At 30.1% G+C, this 8,121-nt stretch overlaps 1 non-coding gene and 1 pseudogene across 1 annotated transcript; both read left to right on the plus strand.

The window, feature by feature from the left end:
* Window positions 1–5,354: 5,354 nt before the first annotated feature.
* LOC129252528 (small subunit ribosomal RNA) lies at window positions 5,355–7,345 on the plus strand. The gene has a single exon (XR_008583489.1). It is a non-coding gene; the product is annotated as a small subunit ribosomal RNA (ribosomal RNA).
* Window positions 7,346–7,933: 588 nt separating this feature from the next.
* LOC129252527 (5.8S ribosomal RNA) lies at window positions 7,934–8,114 on the plus strand (annotated as a pseudogene).
* The last annotated feature ends 7 nt before the right edge of the window (window positions 8,115–8,121 follow it).

The following is an 8,121-nucleotide window of genomic DNA, read 5'->3' on the forward strand; positions in this document are numbered from 1 at the left end:
TATTAAACTGGTAATATTGTGATTTTATGCCTGGTTTTCCATACGTTAGTTTAAATAGAGAGTTATGGAATATAACCTTGGCATATTGGCACTAAAATATATAATAAAGACATTTCAAATCAAACTGAAATGTATTGAAATGAATTTTTCCCATACATTTTTGACAATGTGAGGTGTGCATGGCAAAAAACACTCACGGTGAAGGCATGTGATATAATATGAAAATATCAAAAGTTAACTAACCAATGATATTGAAGCATATAAATCGAATCATAACTATATGAAACTCGAATTTGAGCCATATTAAACTGGTAATATTGTGATTTTATTCCTGGTTTTCCATACGTTAGTTTAAATAGAGAGTTATGGAATATAACCTTGGCATATTGGCACTAAAATATATAATAAAGACATTTCAAATCAAACTGAAATGTATTGAAATGAATTTTTCCCATACATTTTTGACAATGTGAGGTGTGCATGGCAAAAAACACTCACGGTGAAGGCATGTGATATAATATGAAAATATCAAAAGTTAACTAACCAATGATATTGAAGCATATAAATCGAATCATAACTATATGAAACTCGAATTTGAGCCATATTAAACTGGTAATATTGTGATTTTATGCCTGGTTTTCCATACGTTAGTTTAAATAGAGAGTTATGGAATATAACCTTGGCATATTGGCACTAAAATATATAATAAAGACATTTCAAATCAAACTGAAATGTATTGAAATGAATTTTTCCCATACATTTTTGACAATGTGAGGTGTGCATGGCAAAAAACACTCACGGTGAAGGCATGTGAAATAATATGAAAATATCAAAAGTTAACTAACCAATGATATTGAAGCATATAAATCGAAGCATAACTATATGAAACTCGAATTTAAGCCATATTAAACTGGTAATATTGTGATTTTATGCCTGGTTTTCCATACGTTAGTTTAAATAGAGAGTTATGGAATATAACCTTGGCATATTGGCACTAAAATATATAATAAAGACATTTCAAATCAAACTGAAATGTATTGAAATGAATTTTTCCCATACATTTTTGACAATGTGAGGTGTGCATGGCAAAAAACACTCACGGTGAAGGCATGTGATATAATATGAAAATATCAAAAGTTAACTAACCAATGATATTGAAGCATATAAATCGAATCATAACTATATGAAACTCGAATTTAAGCCATATTAAACTGGTAATATTGTGATTTTATGCCTGGTTTTCCATACGTTAGTTTAAATAGAAAAAATTTTCGAATATATATACATATATGAAGAATCTATATTCTAATACTAACATGTTATGGAATATAACCTTGGCATATTGGCACTAAAATATATAATAAAGACATTTCAAATCAAACTGAAATGTATTGAAATGAATTTTTCCCATACATTTTTGACAATGTGAGGTGTGCATGGCAAAAAACACTCACGGTGAAGGCATGTGAAATAATATGAAAATATCAAAAGTTAACTAACCAATGATATTGAAGCATATAAATCGAATCATAACTATATGAAACTCGAATTTAAGCCATATTAAACTGGTAATATTGTGATTTTATGCCTGGTTTTCCATACGTTAGTTTAAATAGAAAAAATTTTCGAATATATATACATATATGAAGAATTCATATTAGCTATACTAACATGTTATGGAATATAACCTTGGCATATTGGCACTAAAATATATAATAAAGACATTTCAAATCAAACTGAAATGTATTGAAATGAATTTTTCCCATACATTTTTGACAATGTGAGGTGTGCATGGCAAAAAACACTCACGGTGAAGGCATGTGAAATAATATGAAAATATCAAAAGTTAACTAACCAATGATATTGAAGCATATAAATCGAAGCATAACTATATGAAACTCGAATTTAAGCCATATTAAACTGGTAATATTGTGATTTTATGCCTGGTTTTCCATACGTTAGTTTAAATAGAAAAAATTTTCGAATATATATACATATATGAAGAATCTATATTCTAATACTAACATGTTATGGAATATAACCTTGGCATATTGGCACTAAAATATATAATAAAGACATTTCAAATCAAACTGAAATGTATTGAAATGAATTTTTCCCATACATTTTTGACAATGTGAGGTGTGCATGGCAAAAAACACTCACGGTGAAGGCATGTGATATAATATGAAAATATCAAAAGTTAACTAACCAATGATATTGAAACATATAAATCGAATCATAACTATATGAAACTCGAATTTGAGCCATATTAAACTGGTAATATTGTGATTTTATGCCTGGTTTTCCATACGTTAGTTTAAATAGAAAAAAATTCTCGAATATATATACATATATGAAGAATCTATATTCTATACTAACATTTTATGGAATATAACCTTGGCATATTGCCATTAAAATATATAATAAAGACATTTCAAATCAAACTGAAATGTATTGAAATGAATTTTTCCCATACATTTTTGACAATGTGAGGTGTGCATGGCAAAAAACACTCACGGTGAAGGCATGTGATATAATATGAAAATATCAAAAGTTAACTAACCAATGATATTGAAGCATATAAATCGAATCATAACTATATGAAACTCGAATTTGAGCCATATTAAACTGGTAATATTGTGATTTTATGCCTGGTTTTCCATACGTTAGTTTAAATAGAGAGTTATGGAATATAACCTTGGCATATTGGCACTAAAATATATAATAAAGACATTTCAAATCAAACTGAAATGTATTGAAATGAATTTTTCCCATACATTTTTGACAATGTGAGGTGTGCATGGCAAAAAACACTCACGGTGAAGGCATGTGAAATAATATGAAAATATCAAAAGTTAACTAACCAATGATATTGAAGCATATAAATCGAATCATAACTATATGAAACTCGAATTTAAGCCATATTAAACTGGTAATATTGTGATTTTATGCCTGGTTTTCCATACGTTAGTTTAAATAGAAAAAATTTTCGAATATATATACATATATGAAGAATCTATATTCTAATACTAACATGTTATGGAATATAACCTTGGCATATTGGCACTAAAATATATAATAAAGACATTTCAAATCAAACTGAAATGTATTGAAATGAATTTTTCCCATACATTTTTGACAATGTGAGGTGTGCATGGCAAAAAACACTCACGGTGAAGGCATGTGAAATAATATGAAAATATCAAAAGTTAACTAACCAATGATATTGAAGCATATAAATCGAATCATAACTATATGAAACTCGAATTTAAGCCATATTAAACTGGTAATATTGTGATTTTATGCCTGGTTTTCCATACGTTAGTTTAAATAGAAAAAATTTTCGAATATATATACATATATGAAGAATCTATATTCTAATACTAACATGTTATGGAATATAACCTTGGCATATTGGCACTAAAATATATAATAAAGACATTTCAAATCAAACTGAAATGTATTGAAATGAATTTTTCCCATACATTTTTGACAATGTGAGGTGTGCATGGCAAAAAACACTCACGGTGAAGGCATGTGAAATAATATGAAAATATCAAAAGTTAACTAACCAATGATATTGAAGCATATAAATCGAATCATAACTATATGAAACTCGAATTTAAGCCATATTAAACTGGTAATATTGTGATTTTATGCCTGGTTTTCCATACGTTAGTTTAAATAGAAAAAATTTTCGAATATATATACATATATGAAGAATCTATATTCTAATACTAACATGTTATGGAATATAACCTTGGCATATTGGCACTAAAATATATAATAAAGACATTTCAAATCAAACTGAAATGTATTGAAATGAATTTTTCCCATACATTTTTGACAATGTGAGGTGTGCATGGCAAAAAACACTCACGGTGAAGGCATGTGATATAATATGAAAATATCAAAAGTTAACTAACCAATGATATTGAAACATATAAATCGAATCATAACTATATGAAACTCGAATTTGAGCCATATTAAACTGGTAATATTGTGATTTTATGCCTGGTTTTCCATACGTTAGTTTAAATAGAAAAAAATTCTCGAATATATATACATATATGAAGAATCTATATTCTATACTAACATTTTATGGAATATAACCTTGGCATATTGCCATTAAAATATATAATAAAGACATTTCAAATCAAACTGAAATGTATTGAAATGAATTTTTCCCATACATTTTTGACAATGTGAGGTGTGCATGGCAAAAAACACTCACGGTGAAGGCATGTGATATAATATGAAAATATCAAAAGTTAACTAACCAATGATATTGAAGCATATAAATCGAATCATAACTATATGAAACTCGAATTTGAGCCATATTAAACTGGTAATATTGTGATTTTATGCCTGGTTTTCCATACGTTAGTTTAAATAGAGAGTTATGGAATATAACCTTGGCATATTGGCACTAAAATATATAATAAAGACATTTCAAATCAAACTGAAATGTATTGAAATGAATTTTTCCCATACATTTTTGACAATGTGAGGTGTGCATGGCAAAAAACACTCACGGTGAAGGCATGTGATATAATATGAAAATATCAAAAGTTAACTAACCAATGATATTGAAGCATATAAATCGAATCATAACTATATGAAACTCGAATTTGAGCCATATTAAACTGGTAATATTATGATTTTATTCCTGGTTTTCCATACGTTAGTTTAAATAGAAAAAATTTTCGAATATATATACATATATGAAGAATCTATATTCTATACTAACATGTTATGGCATATTGGTGTTATTGTATTTTATTCCTGGTTTTCTATAGTTAGTTTAAATAGAAATAAATTTTTGAATTCAAAATTTTATATTCTATACTAGCATTACATAGAAATTATCCTCAACTGTTTGTTTCTTGTATAAATACAGGAAATTAAACAGATGATGAAGAGAAAAAAATAAGAAAAACAAAAATTTATAAGAAAAATTAAATTTTAAACAAAGGAAAAGAGGAGAAAATTTTTTCAATCATATATATTTATGATTAAAAAATAGAATTATGAAATTATTAATTTCAATTCAAAGAGAAAAATTATGTAATATATGAAATTATTACATTAAAAATGCATTTGAAAAAAAAGTAAAATGTTATTAAGAATGATAAATTATTTGAAAATTGGCAAATATTAAGAAGAAATATCGTTCTTATATTTTTATATAAAATATATAATATAGAGAACGAAAATTCTTTTTCATAAAAAACGGTTTTTGAATTTTGATAAGAAAAGCTAAAGGGGGGTCGCCCCTTTACTTTTTATATACACCGTAATTTATGAAATTTTCAAATATGAAAAACAAAGAAAAATATATAAATACAAATATTATTCTGGTTGATCCTGCCAGTAGTTATATGCTTGTCTCAAAGATTAAGCCATGCATGTCTAAGTACAAACAAATTAAAAGTGAAACCGCAAAAGGCTCATTATATCAGTTATGGTTCCATAGATCGTTAACAGTTACTTGGATAACTGTGGTAATTCTAGAGCTAATACATGCAATATAAACACGGACCTTATGGAACGTGTGCTTTTATTAGACTAAAACCAAGCGATCATTTGATCGTTAAATTGGTTGAACTCTAGATAACTTGCAGATCGTATGGTCCCGTACCGACGACAGATCTTTCAAATGTCTGCCCTATCAACTTTTGATGGTAGTATCTAGGACTACCATGGTTGCAACGGGTAACGGGGAATCAGGGTTCGATTCCGGAGAGGGAGCCTGAGAAACGGCTACCACATCTAAGGAAGGCAGCAGGCGCGTAAATTACCCACTCCCAGTTCGGGGAGGTAGTGACGAAAAATAACAATACAGGACTCATATCCGAGGCCCTGTAATTGGAATGAGTACACTTTAAATCCTTTAACAAGGACCTATTGGAGGGCAAGTCTGGTGCCAGCAGCCGCGGTAATTCCAGCTCCAATAGCGTATATTAAAGTTGTTGCGGTTAAAACGTTCGTAGTTGAATTTGTGCTTCATACGGGTAGTACAACTATATATTGTGGTATGTACATTACCTTATGTATGTAAGCGTATTACCGGTGGAGTTCTTATATATAATTAATACAATGTATTTTTTATATATTCCTCCTATTTAAACCTACTTCAGTGCTCTTCATCGAGTGTTGTTGTGGGCCGGTACAATTACTTTGAACAAATTAGAGTGCTTAAAGCAGGCTCCAAATGCCTGAATATTTTGTGCATGGAATAATGAAATAAGACCTCTGTTCTACTTTCATTGGTTTTTAGATCAAGAGGTAATGATTAATAGAAGCAGTTTGGGGGCATTAGTATTACGACGCGAGAGGTGAAATTCTTGGACCGTCGTAAGACTAACTTAAGCGAAAGCATTTGCCAAAGATGTTTTCATTAATCAAGAACGAAAGTTAGAGGTTCGAAGGCGATCAGATACCGCCCTAGTTCTAACCATAAACGATGCCAGCTAGCAATTGGGTGTAGCTACTACTATGGCTCTCTCAGTCGCTTCCCGGGAAACCAAAGCTTTTGGGCTCCGGGGGAAGTATGGTTGCAAAGCTGAAACTTAAAGGAATTGACGGAAGGGCACCACCAGGAGTGGAGCCTGCGGCTTAATTTGACTCAACACGGGAAAACTTACCAGGTCCGAACATAAGCGTGTAAGACAGATTGATAGCTCTTTCTCGAATCTATGGGTGGTGGTGCATGGCCGTTCTTAGTTCGTGGAGTGATTTGTCTGGTTAATTCCGATAACGAACGAGACTCAAATATATTAAATAGATGCTTTCAGGATTATGATGTTGAAACTTATATAGCCTTCTTTCATGCGTACATCTTGAATGTACAAGTGTTTGAATGTGTTTATATAAGTGGAGTCGTACCTGTTGGTTTGTCCCATTATAAGGACACTAGCTTCTTAAATGGACAAATTGCGTCTAGCAGTAACGAGATTGAGCAATAACAGGTCTGTGATGCCCTTAGATGTCCTGGGCTGCACGCGCGCTACAATGAAAGTATCAACGTGTATTTCCTAGACCGAGAGGTCCGGGTAAACCGCTGAACCACTTTCATGCTTGGGATTGTGAACTGAAACTGTTCACATGAACTTGGAATTCCCAGTAAGTGCGAGTTATTAACTCGCATTGATTAAGTCCCTGCCCTTTGTACACACCGCCCGTCGCTACTACCGATTGAATTATTTAGTGAGGTCTCCGGACGTGATCACTGTGACGCCTCGTGTGTCACGGTTGTTTCGCAAAAGTTGACCGAACTTGATTATTTAGAGGAAGTAAAAGTCGTAACAAGGTTTCCGTAGGTGAACCTGCGGAAGGATCATTATTGTGTTCCATATCCGTAAGAAAAACAAACAAACAAACAAACAAACAGACAAGCAAACAAACGAACAAAAAGAAAAAAAAAAAAAAAAAAAAAGAAAAAAAAAAAAAATTTATATAATATTTTGAATCCATAATTCTTTTTATTCTTTTTCATTCAATTTGTGATCCATCAATTATATCATATTAAATATAATATATGATGGTACATTTTGTAATGTTTTTTCTTATTTTTTTCTTTTAAAAACCTTTAAACATGAAAATAAAAAGTTGTACTTATTATTCATTTGATTGAATGATAAGTTAATTTGTTCACAATAACAAAAGTGGTATATATTTATTATATTATTATATATACATAAAATGATTAAAAAAATACAAAATAATTGAATCATAATAAATACCACCACTGTATTATTGTTGAACTAAGACATTCGCAACTTAATAAAAATGTTTAGAGTTAAATATATTTGATATATATTATTGAAAGAAAATCAATTTATATATTATTAATATTATTTAATTTTACTCTTTCAATTAATATATGCAAAAAAAAATTGACATTTGTTATAAATAAAAATAAATAAAAAAATACTCTAAGCGGTGGATCACTTGGCTCATGGGTCGATGAAGAACGCAGCAAACTGTGCGTCATCGTGTGAACTGCAGGACACATGAACATCGACATTTTGAACGCATATCGCAGTCCATGCTGTTATGTACATTAAATTCAATTTTAAAGTACTGCTTGGACTACATATGGTTGAGGGTTGTAAGACT

Source organism: Anastrepha obliqua, unplaced genomic scaffold (genome assembly GCF_027943255.1).
Source record: "Anastrepha obliqua isolate idAnaObli1 unplaced genomic scaffold, idAnaObli1_1.0 ptg000251l, whole genome shotgun sequence".
Taxonomy (NCBI): domain Eukaryota; kingdom Metazoa; phylum Arthropoda; class Insecta; order Diptera; family Tephritidae; genus Anastrepha; species Anastrepha obliqua.